This window comes from Etheostoma cragini, chromosome 15 (genome assembly GCF_013103735.1).
Source record: "Etheostoma cragini isolate CJK2018 chromosome 15, CSU_Ecrag_1.0, whole genome shotgun sequence".
Lineage (NCBI taxonomy): Eukaryota > Metazoa > Chordata > Actinopteri > Perciformes > Percidae > Etheostoma > Etheostoma cragini.
The window spans coordinates 15604533-15624917 of NC_048421.1; the positions used below are offsets into that span (position 1 = coordinate 15604533).

A 20385-nucleotide genomic window follows, 5' to 3' on the forward strand; every position below is an offset into this window, starting at 1 on the left:
TAAGAGTATAACATACTATACAGTAGCATAATGACATTTTTCTGAAATATATAATGACTTCTTTATGACATACTACTATGACCTTTATGACATAGTATACTACAACATTTTTATGCAATGCTATACTAGAACTTGTTTATGACATACTACTATGGCTTACGATATACTAAATATTCTATTACTTTTTATGTATTCTTACATTCTTACATCATACATATACTTACTTTTCATGACAAACTATACCTCAACCTTTTACAACATACTCTATCAAGACTAAGTATTTTTTTGACATGCAATACTATCCCTTTTTTTGACATACTATACTATGACTTTTATTGACATACTACAGTTACTTTTTAAGAACCTTTGTCGACACACTATTCTATGACGTTTTATTATGTTTTTTACATATTTTGTTTTTTGACATGTGTTGTTTTTTTGACATACTATTCTATGACGTTTATGTCTTTTCTCAAGACAGAATGATGACTATCATTCATGACTTCACACATGACTTGACATGACTTTTATATGACATTTTTTTTAGCATGCTATACTATAACTTTTTTTATGACTTTTTTGACATACAACACTATGACTTCTTCATGACCTTTTCCCATATACTGTTTTAGAAAAGCAAATTACTTTTTTTTGACACATACAGTTTTTTGACATACTATACAATGACTTACATGTCTTTTTTTGTCATACAATACTTTTTGTATACTATACCAGGACTCTTTTATGACTTTTTTGACAAACCATATTATAACTTATTTTTTTGACACTATACTATTACTTTTTTTCTTGACATAATATGCTATGACTTATTTTAAATTCTATACAATTACTTTTCATGACTTTTTCAACGTATTGTACCATGACTTTTTAATGACTTGTTTGTAATACTATGACTTTTTTGGACAAACTGTATTATGACTTTTTTCGACAATACTTTACTATAAATTTTGACATACAATACTATGACTTTTTAGGCATTTTCTTGATATGCTATGACTTTTTTTAATATATTATATATTTAGATAGTTTTTGACATTCTACACTTCTACTTTATTTTGACATACTATACTAGTATACTAGTATTATTACTATATTAGTATTATAAAATATTAGAATTTTTTTTAATGTTTTTTACTAGCTAATTACTTTATTTTGACATAGTATACGTTGACTTTTATAACTATTTTTGACATACTATACTATGACTCTTTGACATCCTATACAATCCATTTTTTGTGACATTTTTTGGCATACTATACTTGACATACTATACAATTACTTTTTTCAACATACAATAATATGACTTTATGTTTTTAATTGAAATACTATACTTTTTTATGACTTATATACTGTCCTATCACTTAAAGTCATAGGACAGTATTTCAAAAAAAGTCATAGTATTGTACATAAAAGTACAATACTACTGTCCTATGACTTTTTCAACATAATATACTATAACTTTTTACTAAGATTATATTATTACTTTTTCAACGTTCATTACACTCACTTTTTAAGACTTTGTTATGTTGTTCAACATGGGCTGTTTTTTCGAAATGCCATACCATGACTTTTATATGGCATTTTTTTCAACATACAATACTGACTTTTTATGACTTTTTGGACATACAATACTATGACTTCTTCATGACTTTTTCCAATATACTATACTGTGACTATTTTTGAAATACCAGTCAATACAATCACTTCTTTAAGACTTTTTTCAAAAAACTATTCTAGGAATTTTTATGGTGACATTTACTGTTTTTTCTAAATGCTATACCATTACTTTTTTAAGACCTTTTTTAACATATACTATCTTTTTTCGACATACCATACTATGAGTTTTATGTCTTTTTTCGATACACTTTACCATGATTTTTTATGAACTTTTGACATCCAATACTGTGCCTTCTTCGTGACTTTTTCCCATATACTATACTATGACTGTTTTTGAAATACCACTGACTTTTTTTGACACACACTGTCTTTTCAACATACTATACAATGACTTTGATGTCTTTTGTTCGACATTCTATACTGTGATTTTCATTCACAACTATTTTTGACATAGTGTACTGTGACTTTTTTTTGATATACTCTAACAGGCCTTTTTTTGACATACAATACTGTAACTTTTTGTAAACATACTATACTAAGACTCTTTTATGACTTACTATGTTATGCATTTTTTTAGATACTATACTATTACCCTTTTGACGTGTTATACTATGATTTTTTAATGACTTTTTTTCGTAAAACTGTATAATTACAAGTTTACAATAACTTTTTTTTACTACATACTATGATTTTTTTTGACAATACAATACATTTTGACATGCAATACACATATACATACTTACAGACATACATACAGACATACTTTTTTATGCCTTTTCTTGAGATGCTATGACTTTTTTCGAGATACTACACCATGACTTTTTTGACATTAAATAACTTTTTGGACAATACTATACTATCACTATTTTTCGACATTCTACACTATTATTTGACATGCTATACCATGACCTTTATGACTATTATTGACATACTATGACTTTTTCTTGACATACTATACTGTGACTTTTTATGATTTTTTTTCAACATACTATACAAAGTCTTTGTTGGACATACTATACCATCGCTTTTATATGACTATTTTTGATATACTATACTATGACTTTTTTCGACATACTATACAACAACTTGTTTATTAACACACAATGCTTTGACTTTATGTTTTTAATCGACATACTGTACTATAACTTTTTTATGACTTTTTTGAGATACTATAACATGACTAGATTTGATATGCTATACTATGACGTTTTTCAACAAATACTATATAATTTTTTGTAATACTATATCATCACTTTTTCAACATTCAATACAATCACTTTTTATGACTGTTTTTGACATACTAATTACTATGTTGTTACTTATTTCAACACACAGTTTTTTCAGCTTACTATACTATGACTGTTAGATGTCTTTTATCGACATACTGTACTATGCTTTTTTTTTAAGTTTTCATTTTAATGACTTTTTTTGATATACCACACTGCGACTTTTTTTTAGATATTTTAGATACTCCACTGTCACTTGTTTCGGCATGCTGTACTTTAACTTTTTTTGACATACAATACTTTGTCGACATAGTATGCAATGACTCTTTAATTACTCTTTTTTACATACCATAGTATGACTTTCTTTAGATACTATAACAAGACTTTTTTGACATACCTTAGTATAAATTTCATCTCACTTTTTTTGACATACAGTATATACTATGACTTTTTATGTTTTGTTTTTAACTATGACTTCTTCATGACTTTTTTTCGACATACTATAATATTCTTTTTTTGACAAACCTTACTATGACATTTTCCCACACACTTTGACTGTTTTTGACATACTAATTACTTTTTATGACTTTTTTCGACAGACACTGTCCTTTCAACACTCTATTCTATTACTTTTATGTTTTTTCGACATTCTACACTATGACTTTCACATGACTATTTTTGACACACTGTACTATGACTGTTTTATGCCTTTTTTCAACATGCAATACTATGACTTTGTCAACATACAGTACTATGACTCCTTCATTACTTTTTTTGACATACTAATGACTTTTCAACATTCTATACGCTACTTTCATTTTTTTCAATACACCATACCATGACTTTTACATGAATATTTTCCACATACTACACTATTACTATTTGACTTTTTTACAGACTATACCACACGTACTATACATTTATATTATTATATAAATTATATAAATTATTTTTTTTTATGGACTTTTTCAACATACGTATGATTTTTTCATGACTATTTACGACACATACTGTCTTTTCAACATACTATACTATGACTTTATATTTCTTTAATCAACAAATTATACCATGGTAATGATGACTTAATATACTGTTACTTGTATGTTTTTTTTCAACATACTTTACTTTTAAATCAAGGCTGAAGACCTTTCTTTTTGATGCTGCCTTTCTTTAATGTTTAATTTCTTATGCTGCACTGTAACTTTTATTCTTGTGTTTTTTATGTGTTTTTCTATGTTTTTATTGTTAACTGTTTTAACTGTTTTAACTGTGAATGTGTAGTGTCATAAGTAGACACGAAAGGCAGCACTAGATTGGCTTGATTAGTGTGAAGAAGAGTCCAAGGAGTCTCTAAAAATAGAGTCGTGAAGGGTAGTGACACTGAGGATAATCACGAAAGGTAGCACTAAAATTGACTAATTAGTGTGAGGGTAGTCTCAAGTGAGTTTGGGTTAGGGTTTCATACAGAGAAAGACAGACTTGAAGGCTAGCACTTTAAAGAAAACTTGTGAGTGTGTACTGTCGAAAATGGACACGAAAGGCAGCACTAAATTGGCTTGATTAGTGTGAAGAATAGTCCAAGGAGACAAAAGGTAACACTGTAGTGACACTGAGGGTGATTACAAAAGGTAGCACTAACAGTGACTAGTTACTGTGAAGGTAGTCTCAAGTTTACACTTGTGTTTGATCTATTTTATGAATTTTATTTTATTTATTATTTTGAGGATACCTGTGTTTTATCTGTTTAGCTGATTTTGTGTAAAGCACTTTGAATTGCCCTGTTGCTGAAATGTGCTATACAAATAAAGCTGCTTTGCCTTGCCTTGTCTTACTATGAATTTTTATGCATTTTTCAACAAACAATACTATGACTCTTTTATGACTTTTTTGACATAGTTTAGTATAACTTTTTTGTATACTCTACTATCCCTTTTTCATTACTTTTTTCGAAATACAATACTATGACTTTGTCATCATACCATACTATGATTTTTTTATCATTTTGTTCGACAAACTATAATATGACTTTATTTCGACATACTGTACTATGACTTTTATATGATGATATTCCACATACCATACTGTAACTTTTTAATGCCTTTTTTTGACTTTCTATGACTTTTTTCCACATACTATACCATAACTTTTTTTCGACGTACTACTCTATTCCTTTTTTTAATGCATTTTTTTTAGTAAAATACTATGACTTCTTCATGACCTTTTCCCACATACAATACTTTGGCTGTTTTTAACAGTAAATTGAGTTTTCTATGACTTTTTTCAACAGACACTGACATTTTGACATAATATTACTACTACCATTACTGTTGAATTTACACGGCTATTTTCAAGATGACTTTTTTCAACATAATATACTATGACTTTTTATGCCTTTTTTGGACATACAATAATATGACTCTTTTATGACATTTTTGACACGATATCCTATGAGTTTTTTGTATACTATACTACCACTTTTTCATAACTTTTTTCGACATACAATACTATGACTTTGTCAACTTACTAAACTATGACTTTTTTATTATTTTGTTCAACATACTATAATATGACTTATTTTCTACATACTATACTATGACCTTAATATGACTATTTTCCACATACTATACTGTGACTTTAATAAACTTTTTTACATACTATACATACAATACTATAACTCTTTTATGACTTTTTTCAACATACCATACTATGACTTTTTTTGGATACTACACTATCACATTTTTTTCGAACTACTACACCAATAATTTTGTGTAATGTTTTTTGAAATACTATACTATGACTTTGTCGACATGATATAGTGTAACTTTTTAATGCCTTTTTTGGACATAAAATACTACGACTTCTTCATGACTTTTTTCCACATACTGTACTATGACTTTCTCCCATGTACTATTCTATGACTGTTTTGACATACTATTGATTTTTTTATGACTTTTTTCAACACTGTATTTTCAACATGCTTCACAGTTACTTTTGTGTTTCTTTCCCCATACTATACTTTGACTTTACATGACTAATTTCAACATACCATACTATGCCTTTTTTTTCAACATACTATGCTATGATTTTTTCATGACATTTTTGGACGTTTGGACTTTTTTGACATATACTGTCATTTTGACATACTAAACTATTAGTTTTATGTTTTTTGACATATTAAACTATACCTTTCATACAACAAATTTGAACATACTGTACTATGACTTTTTTGTTGACATGCTATAGTATGACTTTTTAATGCCTTTTTGGAGATAAAATACTACTTCTTCATGACTCTCTCCCACATGCTGTACTATGACTATGCCTTTTTTTTCAAAATACAATACTATGATTTTCATGACATTTTTGGACATTTGGACTTTTTGACTTTTTTTCGACATATACTGTCATTACTGACACACTATACTGTTTTATGTTTTTTTGACATACTAAACTACAACTTTCATACAACTGTTTTCAACATACTATACTATGACTTTTTTGACATACTATGCAATGACTTTCTATGCCTTTTTTCAACATACAATACTTTGACTCTTATTATGACTTTTTTCAACATGCTATACTATGACCTTTTTTGGATACAACACTATCACTTTTTTTGATGTAATATACTGTTAACTTTTTATAACTTTTTTCAAAATACAATAGTATGACTGTTTAGACATACTTTTGATTTTTTTAACACTGTATTTTCAATGTACTATACTATTACTTTTATGTTTTTTCCACATACTATACTTTTACTTTATATGACTATTACAACATACTATACTATGCCTTTTTTCTCTACGTACTATACTATGATTTGTTCATGACATTTTTGGACGTACTATACTATGACTTTGTCAAAATACTACCCTATTCTATCTCTTTTATGTATTTTTTTACATGCGATGCTATGATTTTATCTGACTTTTTTTTCAACATACTATACTATGACTTTTTTCAACGTACAGTACTATGACTATGAGTCTTTTATGACTTTTTTGAGATACAAAACTTTGACTTCTTCTTGATTTTTTTTTAGACACACTATACTATGACTTTTTTCAACACACTTTACTTTGACTTTTTCCCACATACTATACCATGACATATTAATGACTTTTATATGACTTTTTTTGACACATCCTGTCTTTTTGACATACTACACTATTACTTTTTACTGCCTATATTGACATACAATACTTTAAATCTTTCGGGATTTTAAAAAAAAATACTATACTATTACTTTTATATGACCTTTTTCAGCACACAATGCCATGACTTTTTTGAGATACAATACTATCACTTCTTTCAACACACAGTGCTATGAATTTCATTTATTTTCTATGAAGGCCTGTTTTTGACACATACTGTCTTTTTGACACACCATGCTGTGACTTTTACATGTCTTTTTGCAAAATACAACACTATGTCAACACACTATACCATGACTTTTTTTTTAGATACTATAATAAAAGTTTTTCCAACTTACTACACTATCAATTTTACGTGGCTATATTCAACATACTACACTATGACTTTTTTTCAACGTACTATACTATGATTGTTTTTAACATGTTATTCCCCTTTGTTGACAGATCCTGTCTTTTCCACATCCCATATCATTGATTTTATGTTTTTTTCAACCCACTATACTATAACTTTTAAATGACTATTTTTGACATACTTTACTATGACTTTTTATGAATTTTTATGCTTTTTTTTACATACAATACTATGAACTTGTCGACATACTACACTGAGTCTTTTATGATTTTTTTCGACATACTATACTCTTTCTTTTTATATGACTATTTTTTACATACTGTTGTATGACTTTTTTCAACATACAGCACTATGACTTTGTCAGAGATTCTTTTATGACTTTTTTGAGACACAAAACTATGACTTCATTATGACATTTTTTGACATAGTTTACTATGACGTTTTCCCACATACTATACCAAGACTTTTTTCAACATGCTAATGACTCTTTTATGACTTTTTTTCTACATACTATACTATGACCTTTTTAAGATACTATAATATCACTTTTTTAAATTTTTTCTAATATGCCATGACTTTTGTGTCTTTTTCCGACATACTATATGGCATTTGTAGGACTTATTTTTCAACATATTATACTATGACCTTTATACTACTTTTTCCCACATACCATACAATGACTGTTTTTGACATATTTACTTTTTTATGACTTTTTTAACACGTCATCTTTTCTACTTTCTATGGTATGAGTTTTGTATGTCTTTTATCACGTTTTTCAGAATTCTATACTATAACCTTTTCAACACACTATACAATGTCTTTTTTAGACATACTATGCTATGACTTTTTTTGACATACTATTGACTTTTTTATAACTTTTTTTAAACATACTATACTAGGCATATGCTTTTTTTAAGAGACTGTACTATGACTCTTTTCAATACACTATACTATGACTTTTTTAATGCATTTTTTGACATACTATGATTTCTTCATGAATTCTTTCAACATTCTATAGCATGACTTGTTTTTTTTTACGTACCACACTGGCTTTTTTCTGATAACTATGTATGTTTTCAACTCATACTGTCTTTTTGACATACCATGACTTTCATGTCTTTTATCAACATTTATTTCCATAATTCTTTTATTTTTTTCAACACACTATAACTTTTTTTATGCCTTTTTCGACATACAATACGATGACTTTGACATACTATACTGTGACTTCTTTTGACATATTATACCATGACCTTTATGACTCTTTGTCTACATACAATACTATGACTTGACTTTTTTTGATACTATCCATTTTTTAGACAAACTAAACTGACTTTTTTCAACATGCTATGATTGTTTTTGACATAACGACACAGTCTTTTCATACTTTACTATAACTTGACATACTGACTTTTATCAACATACAATAATCTTTTTTATACCTTTTTAAAACAATACTATGACTCTTTTCTTTTATTGACATACTATACTATCACATTTTTGACATACTTTACTTTGACTTATTTTCCCCGACATACTATTGTGGCAACCCCGAGGACTTGAAAGCCCGTTTCACAATAAAATTAGGTGACTCAGAGACAGTTGGCTTTAACATAAAATGTTTTTTAATGACCTAGCTCAGAAAAAGGGTAGTGAACCAAACTTTAGCTTAGGATTCTTTCCATCCGGAGTCTGTCAGTCCTATGTGGCGTTGCCTTGGGAGGGTTTAAAGCAGAGCGAGAGGTCAGTCCTTTTTCCAGCCATTATCCACACTGAGCAAGAAACTGCTGCAGCGTTGCCTCTCTGGGCCAATGTTCCTCACTCTTCCCCATGCGTCCTTGGGTTAGCTCTCTTCACGCCTGACCCTGATTACCTCACGGGCTGCAGGTGTGACTTTGCCATATGGCAAGCAGCTGCAGCAATTGTACAGGCAAAAAGACCCCCTCAATCTGAGACTGTGGACCCTCCCCTCTGTGCCGGCCTGTTTCCGCAGGTTTGCTACGCTATACTGTGACTCTATGAAATGCTATACAATTTCCTTTTCATGATTTTTCAACACACTACACTAGGACTATGAAATTCTTCGTACTATGAAATTTTTCCGAAATATTATACTGTCACTGAAATTTTTTCAACATACTATTACATGACTTTTTTCCAACATAGTTTTTTTCAACATACTATACTATTACTTTTTTTGCAATACCATTGTAGCGACTCAGGGGACTTGAAAGCCCGACTCACAATGAAATAAGGTGACTCAGAGACAGCTGGCTTAAACGTAGTGTTCTTTAATAACTTGGCTCATGAAAAGGGTAGTGGACCAAACTTTATTTTAGGATTCCTACCAATCCAGGGTCTTTCAGTCTTCAGGTGGTGTGTTCCTGGGAGGGTTTAAATCAGAGCGAGAGGTCAGTCCTTTTTCCAGCCAATATCTTGCGGCCTTGGGCTGGCTATCTTAATGCCTTCCCCTGATTACCCGATGGGCTGCAGGTGCGACCAGTGCCATGTGCCAAGTGGCTACGACTGATATGTTTTCAACATACTATACCATGAATTCTTTCTAATATTATCACTTTTTTCAATATACTAACACTTTTTAGTAATACTACACCCACTTTTTCAACATACCGTGACAAAACCATGACTTAGGTTTTTTCCACTTACCATGCTATGACTTTGTGTGCCTTTTCTTGACATGCTATGACTTTGACATGTTACACTGACTTTTTCAACTTAACACTTCCGACACCCAATGACTTTTCTAAGTTTTCATTGACATACTAAACTATGACTTTTTATGAATTATTTCGAAACGGAAACCTTTTGTTTTGACATACTATACTATGAAATTTTTATGCCTTTTCTTGACATGCTAAGACTTGACATACTACACTATTTTGACATCAAATAACTTTTTCAACATATTATATTATTACTTTTTTCGACATACTATACCATGAAATGACTTTTTGACATACTATGCCTTTTTTGACATACTATATTATCACTTTTCCGACATTCTATACTGTGACTTTTTATTACTTTTTGACATACTATAACTTTTTTTAATATACTATACTATGACTTTAAAACTTTTTCGACACACTATGCATATTTTTTCATGACTTTTTCAAATTACTAAAAATTACTTCAAATTACGATTATTTTTTTCCTAATACAATACCATGAATTTTTTTCATACTGTACTATAGTTCTTTGACAATATGACTTTTTTATGCCTTTTCTTGACATGATGTGACTTTTCTTGACATACTGAGCTAATTATTTTTGACATACTATACTGACTTTTTTTGACAGACTGTATGACTTTTCAACATACTATGACTTTTTCATGACTTTTTTGACATACAATATGACTTTTTTCTACATATACTGTCCTTTTTGTAACTCACTATATCATGCCTTTTACATGACTTTTTTTAACGTACTAAACTGACTTTTACATGACTTTTGACATACCATGAAATTTCCACGTACTATACTTTTTTATGACTATCTCAACATACAATGACGTTTTGACTTTTTATTCAACACTTTCCAAGGATATTAAGACGTACTATACTACAATGTTGTCAAGACTTTTTTTGACACTGTGCTTTGACTTTTAACCCTTGTGTGTTCTTGTGGGTCGGTAACCTGTTTTCAATGCTTCCCTAAAGAAAACTTATGCTATTTATTATTTCTTGTAACACAAACACATTTGCCTTGGCTCATTTTCTGTAAAGAACATAATGACTGCACATAGAACACTATGAGGTATTCAATATTCAATTACAGGTGCAATGAAACTTGAAGCTGTTTTTCTGCATCAGCTATTCTCACACAGTTACAAAATTGTTACATTTCAAGCCCTTTCACCTGTGTCGAACGGTGTGACAGTTACTGAGGCAACGTATCGCTCTCGTTGGGTCGAGGGCTAACTCATTTTATATCTTCCCCTCAGTAACCCCCGTTCCTACTGTGCCCACTTCTGCCGTTTAATACCACCAGTATCTGTCAGCGAGGCGGATGTTTTGGTCTATACTAAAAGGAGTTGCTTTGATACTTCCCTGATTGTATAGATGCTAGATTCTTTATCCCCACACAGTGATTCGCTAATTTAACATTTTAGAATTAATTCGTTTTATTTCTTTTTACTAGAGACTCACACACCCTTGCTAAATTAAGGGACCCCCGCCCGGATCAGGGTAACCAGAGGTGAGACAAGAGGCCTTTTCTGATTTTACCCCAGACATCCCCAACTGACGGGCTTTTGTCCCCCTGTATATTTTAAGCACTGCCCGAGGGGATCTTTACCACCAAGGATTTTTCTTTAGTAGTCACGGTCAGGAACTGTTACTCCCAAGGTCACCAAAGGTCCCCTCCTTCTCAAGGACGCCCGCTGGCCTTTGTTGGTCGCCGGTCTGAGAGAGGCTAAGTGCTCCGTGGTTCTGACCGGCAGAGCGGATGGGGAAATGCACTCCCAATAAGAGAGATAACAGGAGGTCTGACTGTCAATGTCAATCCCCGCCGGGCTGCAACTCGCCCATGTGGTTAAAGAGGTGTCTGAACTATCCTCACAGGAGGGAAACTTCTGCCCTCGGAAGGCCGAGTAGTGAAAGAGAGAAATTAAATGACTAAAGCCAAGGAATACAAGTCTTTTGGTCCCCTAGCTCACAACAAGCTCAGGTAGTTTTATTCTTTGGTGAATGATCAAAAACAAGTACAAAATACAGAAACAATCTTTTCCCTTCCTACCCTAAAAGCAAAAAGTATCCAAAATTAGAAAATAGAAAAAAAAAACGGTAAGTGGGTAAGCCGTGCTGAAGAGAGAGGCCACACCAACTCGTATTTATAGTCATAGCCAAGGCTAAAAAACCCTCCCCTCTGGAAATTGGGGTATTTCCACCATTACTTAATCACACAGGTGGCCACAGCAGAAGACATGTTCAGACAACATCCACTGTTACGGTAAGTTTGACCCTTAGCACACTTAAAAGTGTGCCGAAGGTCACACCAAACGCCTATTATATAGTTTTAGCTGTTTCTAATATTTAGTTCATACATACATCACACCAATATATATCTTGGGTGGCATAGCACACTTCAAACAGTACATATATTTTAACTATGAGTTACACTTCAAGCAAATACATATATTTTAGCTATGAGTTGCATAGTACACTTCAAACAGTACAAACATTTTAGCTTTGTGTTTTTAGGTTTGAACTGAACCTTTGTTCAACACCTGTTCTGATTATGCTCTAAGGATTTTTTTTTACCTTTTTCATGATTAGATTTCCTTGTTTTGTCACAAAAAACGAAATTGTTCATGTGATCATAAATGTGATCTCTCAGGAGTAAATGGCAAATGGGAACCATAAGTTTTGTATATATTATTGGTATTTGAGCTAAAGTAAAAGTATGTTAAGTATTTTTCAAGTATACAATGACTTTTTTATGACTTTTTAAACAAAGTTTACTCACTCTTGTGTATTACAGATATTACTCTTTGTAACATATTTTGCATTGGGTTAGTCACTCTATTCATTCACTTGTTTGTTCTGGAAAAATGTTGGCTTAAAAAATGTAGTGGATGGGTGTATAAAGTAGCATAAAATGGTAATCCTCAAGTACAAGTACCTCTAAATTGTAGTACAGTACTTCTGTGCTTAGTTAAATTCAACTACAGCTAACATACACAGTAGGTACAATTCCTTATGTTCCAATGTTAAACTACTCTTTAAAACCTTCTGTGAGCCTCTGAGTAATTTACAGTTTAATGGCCTCAGTCTTTTTCGTCACTGCAATTGAAGAAGTGGAAATTAATCCACCAAAAAACCTATGGGTTTGTTATATTTTTAAATGTCAAATATGTTTTGCTACTGAGGCTTTAGCTTGAAGAGGTTGGGCTAGTACCGAACTCAAAATGACAGACTGTTTAACCTATAAATGAGATAACTCAGATTCTTAGCAAACAAAAATACAGCAAATACAGTTTGCTGTCCTTGTGTGAACTGGGAACACCTTTTAAGGACTTGAGATTTATTCAAGGAGAAAAAACAAATACAAAAAAAATAGTAAAAACAAAGAGTGGGACCAGACCAGAGAATCATTAGTAGATTTATTTAAACTTAATAATTAATGGTATTACTATACATAGGGTTTGGATTCTTTGTCTGCTCATACTGAGGCATTTTAGAAGTTCTTTTCAGTGTGAACACGGTACAGCTAATTTAGGTAGAGGAGAGGGCAATCAAAGGTTTAAGAAATCAACAGTTTTAATAGAGTCTGAAGTAGTGATGTTTTGAGTCACGGATAGTAGAAAAAAAGAACATGAACCTCTACAGCGAGCCTTTGAATTCATTTGGGCCTTGGAGGCTGATATATTGAGCTATAATTGAATCCAAATTCAATTACAGGTACATGGTGTTTGGCACAGCAGCCCCTCTGTATGAACCAGACTGGATATAATTCAGCTTTGAGACCGGGGTGAAAGATATAGTGGAAATCAGGCTTTCCATTTAAGAGCTTTTTCTGGAGATGAATGAGATGACCTTCAAGATTAAAGAGGGGAAACTTTTACTTCATTTTCCAGAATTATGGGGTTGGGATGTAAATAACTCAGAAACAAGTGTGTTTTGTCAACTAAAGCATGAGAGTTCAGAGTTCAGGAAATAACCTTTATTTAAGGGTATTATTTTAATGTCTAAGTCCAGTGTCATGCTTTTTGAATTAATACATTTTCTGAAGTACAAAAAAAGCATTATCTCACCTGTTATGTTTGATGTGTTGTGTGCAAACAGTATTAACATTTTTCATAAATCAAGGGATTAACTAGCTGCTTCCTTTGTGTTGTACAGATATCTGTAGCAAACAATGGAAGGAGTTGCCAAATACCAAAGTGCTACATGTTAAAACAGATAATTGGTAACAGTCTGGGAGCAGCTGAGCAGAAAGCCTGATCTCCCATGTACAAAGCTTTGACCTGGGAGGTTTCAGGAGATACGCTGAGGCAGATTGGAGGGTACGTTTTTAAGTCTGTGGGGTGAGGAGTTCTTTGAGGTGGGGGGGGCTTCACCGTGGATATGATTTGAGAGTAGGGGAGATGGGGTCATGTTCACGCACCCTCAACAGGATCCTAGCAGCGCTGTTCGGGATGTACTGCAACTTCTGAAGGGTTTTCTCAGGGATCCCTGTGAGGAGTGCGTTGTAGTAATCCAGCCTGGTAGAGACCAAAGCGTTGACAAGCTTTTCCGCGTCTGCAGGAGTGAGTGTGGGACGGAGTTTGGAGATGTTCCTGAGGTGGAAGAAGGAGGTCTTTCAGAGATGTTTGATGTGAACCTCAAAGGTCAGATGACTGATGGTTGGTGACTGATGTTGATAGTGATGATGGTATTGTCAGATGAACTCCAGCCGAACCTGGAGTTGAGTGCCAACTAAGATGGCTTCAGTCTTGGAGCTGTATAGCTGCGGAAAGTATTGCTTCATCCAATTCAATTCAATTCAATTTTATTTATAGTATCAATTCATAACAAGAGTCATCTTGAGACACTTTACAGATAGAGGAGGTCTAGACCACACTCCTGAATTTACAAGGACCCAGCAGTTCTAGTAGTTTCCTCCAGAGCAAGCAACAGTGCGACAGTTGCGAGCAAAAACTTCCTTTTAGGCAGAAACCTCGGATAGACCCAGGCTCTTGGTAGACAGTGTCTGACGGGCCGGTGTGGGTTAGAATGAAGAGTGGAAATAACAAAAATAGAAAAATAGTGGTTTGTAGGATTTCTTTGTAGTAGTTCATGGCATAGCAGGGCACTGTGGGCATTACAAGGCACAGCAGGACGTAGCTGGGCACCACAGAGTGTAGCAAGATGAACATGGCATCGCAGAACGTTTAGCATGACCATGGCGACAGCTGCTACCATGATTTTGGAGCCTCTCTGATACAAGGGAACATGCTGTTGGAAAAAAACATAAGCCTTTACTTCCTCCAGACAGGGGTCAGAGTGGATGATGGCAGTACAGCAGACGGGGTTGGGTTTGTCTTGAGGTACAGTTGGCTGATGACATGGCCAAGGGGGAGCATGTAGAGGATAAACAGGGTGGGGCCGAGCACTGAACCTTGAGGGGCTCCACAGGTGACGTTGTGCGTCAAGGTTTTAGCCTCTCCCAAGGCAACAGGCTCAGTTCTCCTGGTGAGGTAAGATGAGAACCCCTCCTAGACAGAGTCAGAAACACCAATAGTGGAACCTGATCTCTGCTTTTAACAACAAAAAGACAACAAAAAGACAACAAAAAGACAACAAAAAGACAACAAAAAGACAACAAAAAGACAACAAAAAGACAACAAAAAGACATGTCCACATTTTTTCAGTGTACAACAAAAGGTCTGTTTGACACATCCTTACACAATTGTGAACATGCTGTAGGAAGGCGCTTTAACCTCCTGGAAGCTCTTTGGTGGTACAGTAAAGCCCTTGCACATTCACAATGTGGCCAACAGCATTGGGACACCCACATTGGGACATTTTCTGAGCTTTTGGTCTGAGGCTGTTTTTAATGTTTTAGCCTAAGCTCCTTAGCTCCAATTAAGGGAATCTTAAAGTAATAATCCTTAAGATTTTAATTGTGTCAAACAAAAATTTGGACACTGCTTATTGCTGTTTTTTTTTTCTGTTGTAGCAGTTAAAGGCATTTTTATTCATTGGTTGCCTCCTCGTTTAAAGTCTTTATATATAAAGCTTTATTGTCAGGGAGAGGTTCCATCTTTCATCATTCTGGATTCAAATGGTATGCACCCACATAAGGCACAAGTTTCCTGGCGTACTGGATAGAATTTGGAAGAGAATGGTATTGACATGCCCCAATGGCACAATTAAGCAGCTGTTTTAATTTGAAAAAACATTTAAATCCCCCAAGGAGGTTATTTTTTTGGTTCAATCTGTCTGTTTGTCAGCAGAATTGCGGAAAAACTGCTGGCCCGATTTTCAGGAATATTTGTAGTAAAGTGGTTTCGAATCACAGGGCAAAAAAAACACAAAACCACACTTTAATTACACAAACATTATCATTATTATTGCCAGATAGGGCATGGCCTTGGCATGGGTCTGTGCACTCTAGTTTTCTTTTTTTTTTCTTTTTTTTTTCACAAGGACTCAATGGCAAATTCATTGTATGTGGCTGTAAATCTGGTTCTGATTATTATATCAATCTGATGGCACTTTCTGTCATTAGGGATGATGTAACTCATTTAAAAAAAACGTTTTTGTGAATCAAATTTTTTGGTATAACTATTGATTATGGTAGGTCATCTTATTCTGATTTGATCTGAATTACTAATCATAATCATTAAATATGTCATCTAAAATTTTTCTTTTCTCCGTGAAATTGCTCAAAAATATTTTGTTTTTTACAGATGATGAAAAAGTGGAAGGGCTGTTTAATTTTGATGTGTTTATGTTGCTAACTGTCTCAGACTCCTGTGAAAGAAGGTTAGATGGATTATTTAGTAATTACATGTTCTAGTATTCTATAGAAATAATTTCTGCCATTGATTTATGAATTCTGTTGAGACATTGATAGTTCAAAGGTTTTGGTTACGAAAACTGCATATTGTTTTTATAAAATGTATATGCAGCACTCTGGTTCTTGCTTAAAGTACATTTATCTATGGTAAGTGTTTTATGCCTTTGGAAAAGGCTGAGAATAGTTGTATGCATGACATTTAAATATTGATGTTTCCAGTAAATACCTCAAACAGTTTTATCTCCAAACTTATCCCGTTGTGGTATGATTATAAAGGTTTATATGTGGCCTTTATATAATGTCATGAGAGGAGACAGACTCAGTATCAGAAATACTTTTATTGATCCCTGAAAGGAAATTCTGTAAAGTGGAGAATATGTTCAACTGAGCAACTATATCACCACTAGATGGCATAAGCAGAACATGAGGCAGCTCAATGAACGACAGATATTTTTTGGCAGGAGATGGTTTTAAAGATGTTTTCATCCTGAAATAGTTTTATGATCCTAATTCCAATTGCCAGACACCGCGAGCCGTGTCACACTTTGTTTACTGACTATTGCGCCGTGAAATATGAGATGAAATAAAAAGCTGTTGAATACATATTTCTCAAGAGTGATAAAGGCCACTTGTTATTGAATCAGAACTCAACATCTGGTCATGATATCACTCAGCGATGGTCTGCTTCTCCACTATTAGGCGATGTAATTTAATCTGTGTTGCCTCTTAGGTAGTGTACAGCAGGAATGCCACACTGTAATATCCCCAGATGACTTTTTTCATACTGAAACTTGCACCTAGTAGATTTCTTCAGTGATGGATGAGCTGGAAAAAAATGATTGCAATAGTGGAGACTCTTCTCTCAAGGTTTCCTTTGTGTCCTTGGTTTCATGGCTTTGGCCCTGATCCCTTGTTTCAATAATTATCATTGCACACAGAGATACTGCTACTATCCTGAAGGATCTCAGGAACGTTGACACATGACAGTCGGTCAGGTGTTATTTTATTAGCCAAATGGATTACTATCCAAGTTAACTAACCAAATGCCATTAATTTCCCAGGGGCTTGTTAGGACGACAAGAAAATAGCACCCTGGTTAGCCTGTGGCCGGTGATTAAATTAGTAATTAACTCTCATAAGCAAAAAACCCAGCCAACAAGTAATTAAATTACCCAGGTAATTCAGCCCCAGGTAATAGCAAGTGAGTGTATGTACCTAAAATGAATTATTGCAGTCCTTTCTGATGCTCTGTTTTATTGGCCTGGATGAATATTTTTAGGTCACTGGTTTTCCCCAACAGAACAAACTATTTTCTAATTTCACTTAGTAAATAGACTTTCTCAGTGCTAACACAGATCACGCCATTAGTATCTGTTTGGAATAGAAAAGTCAATTATGTTGCCAATTTTTCTTTTGGGAGATCAAATTTGCAGGGATATTAATAATAGATCTCAAAGTCAACTGCACTGTCCTCAATGTGGACTGACTGAGGTAAAGGTTACCAAAATCAAGATGGAAATAGCTTCTGTGGAACTGTGTTGGAGGATGGAGAAGTAAATGGAAAAACACTAGCACAACTGGTGAAAAAGAAAAAAGAAGCCCCCGGATTTGTCAGTGACTTTGTGCCTGTCACTGGGCTTTCTCTCCGTCAGCTCTCCAGCGAATGTCTGATAATATATGACTGTCTCTTTGTTCAGTGTCCAATTATCTCTCAATTTCTCTTTAATCTGCTTACTAATAACATTTCTCTCTCTGACATGAATGAAGAGTACAATCATTTAAAGCCTGATTAACTGCCAATGTTGGAAAGATTAAATCAAATCTACTTGAAATCCAGCTTGATGTTCTGTTCTTTGCTGAGGAACATGCTGTCTGTAGCCTGCTTATAGAGGGATATCAATGAGAGGAGGAGTGAGGAATTACTGAGGTTAAAGCCTTTTTTTAAGAAACTCATAGGGCAGCAAGTAAAGTTACTGATATACATCCTAATACCTTACCAACATTATAGGTCGATTTCCAAAGACACCCAAAACAACACATTCTATTTACTGCCGCACAGGGGCAGTGGCACATTTAATTGTGTGACTGTAATCCTGTGACCGTTTTATTTAACATAACCTGTGCAGATTTATACACATAGTTAGCATTGCAAAACTGAACTAGTTAAATTTAGGCTACAAAAATACTAAGTTAGCGTTAGTAAAACATCAAGGATTGGCTTAAAATGAATCATGTAAAACTACTTGAGGAGGTTACGTACATCGCACACTACGGTCTGTTAATTTCAAAATGACAGTTGACTTTTGGTTTCCCACGGGATACGACCCCCCCGGTCTCCTGAGTCTCCTGTGTTTGTTTTCCCTACTCAGAATTGGGTGCTCTTGTACTTTAAGACCTCACTTCCTTTTTGCTCTCGCGATAATTACTACAGCCACGAGAGGTTGTCACCCAACAAGAAACGTGATTGTGGCTCATTATGAGCTGCTTGCATAATTGACACATATGATCATTTTCTGGGTAACGATGGACTTTGTATTAAACAAAATGTAATTAGAATCTCACAATGTAAATTATGACACGCTACTAGAATGCTTTTAAAGAGCAAACACCTCAGAAAATATTAACACTTCCAAAACTATGTGTTGAAAATGTTTGGGCTTCTTCAGGATTTAGCTTTTTTTCAACTTTCACATACCATCATTTCATCTTCATCATCACAAAGCCACAAATAAGTTGAGTGAGATGTGCAAAAGAAGACCATCTTTTATGCTAATGAATCCATTAGGCCGGATCCTAGAGTTGCAATTCTTAAAACCTTAAAAGTCCTCCACAATACCCCTGTTAATAAAGTAAAAGGTTACAAACAATTACAATAAATGCTGACTGCAAAGAAAGCGGACCTAAAATACACTCTACTGTGTTTAGCGCAATAACTTTAAGAAGAAAAACAGATTTTGATGCATAACTTCTTTCAAACACACACCAGCTCCCTTTTTGTCTTTGGCTGAGCATTTTTTAGTTCTTGATTAAAAAATAAATTATTGAAAACTCAAACTTAAGTATTTGATCTTATTGTTTATACAATGTCCTTAAGCCTTGGCTGAGTGTGAGTTGTGACTCCGCCAAGGCAACTGTTAAATTTACAATGAGTTGATGATGCACTATGGCTGACCTGCATGAGATCTCCTCTGCTTAAATAACCTAAATATGCTGAATGAACGGAGACTGAACTAAGGCTGAACTTCCTGCCTGCAGCAGTTCCCACAAAAGAGTCTCTGGCAATTTGTAGAATCGTATTTGTTAAGAAAACAAAACTCAGGAATAATTTTCTGCAATATGTAACACAAAAGATTGAACTGTATAGTACATCCATTCACTTAATAAGTAATTTCTGCTTCTTCTTTTGAGGCTTCAAGATGAATGCCCTTTTTTTCTTTTAAAGCATTTGTTCATTCTTTAATGCAATAATGTAATGTGATCT

General features: G+C 33.4%; 1 long non-coding RNA gene across 1 annotated transcript; it reads left to right on the top strand.

Moving 5' to 3' along the window:
* Nucleotides 1–884: 884 nt before the first annotated feature.
* LOC117957943 lies at nt 885–19422 on the top strand. Its single transcript, XR_004659627.1, has 3 exons — nt 885–898; nt 5120–5127; nt 19274–19422. It is a non-coding gene; the product is annotated as an uncharacterized LOC117957943 (long non-coding RNA).
* Nucleotides 19423–20385: the final 963 nt, after the last annotated feature.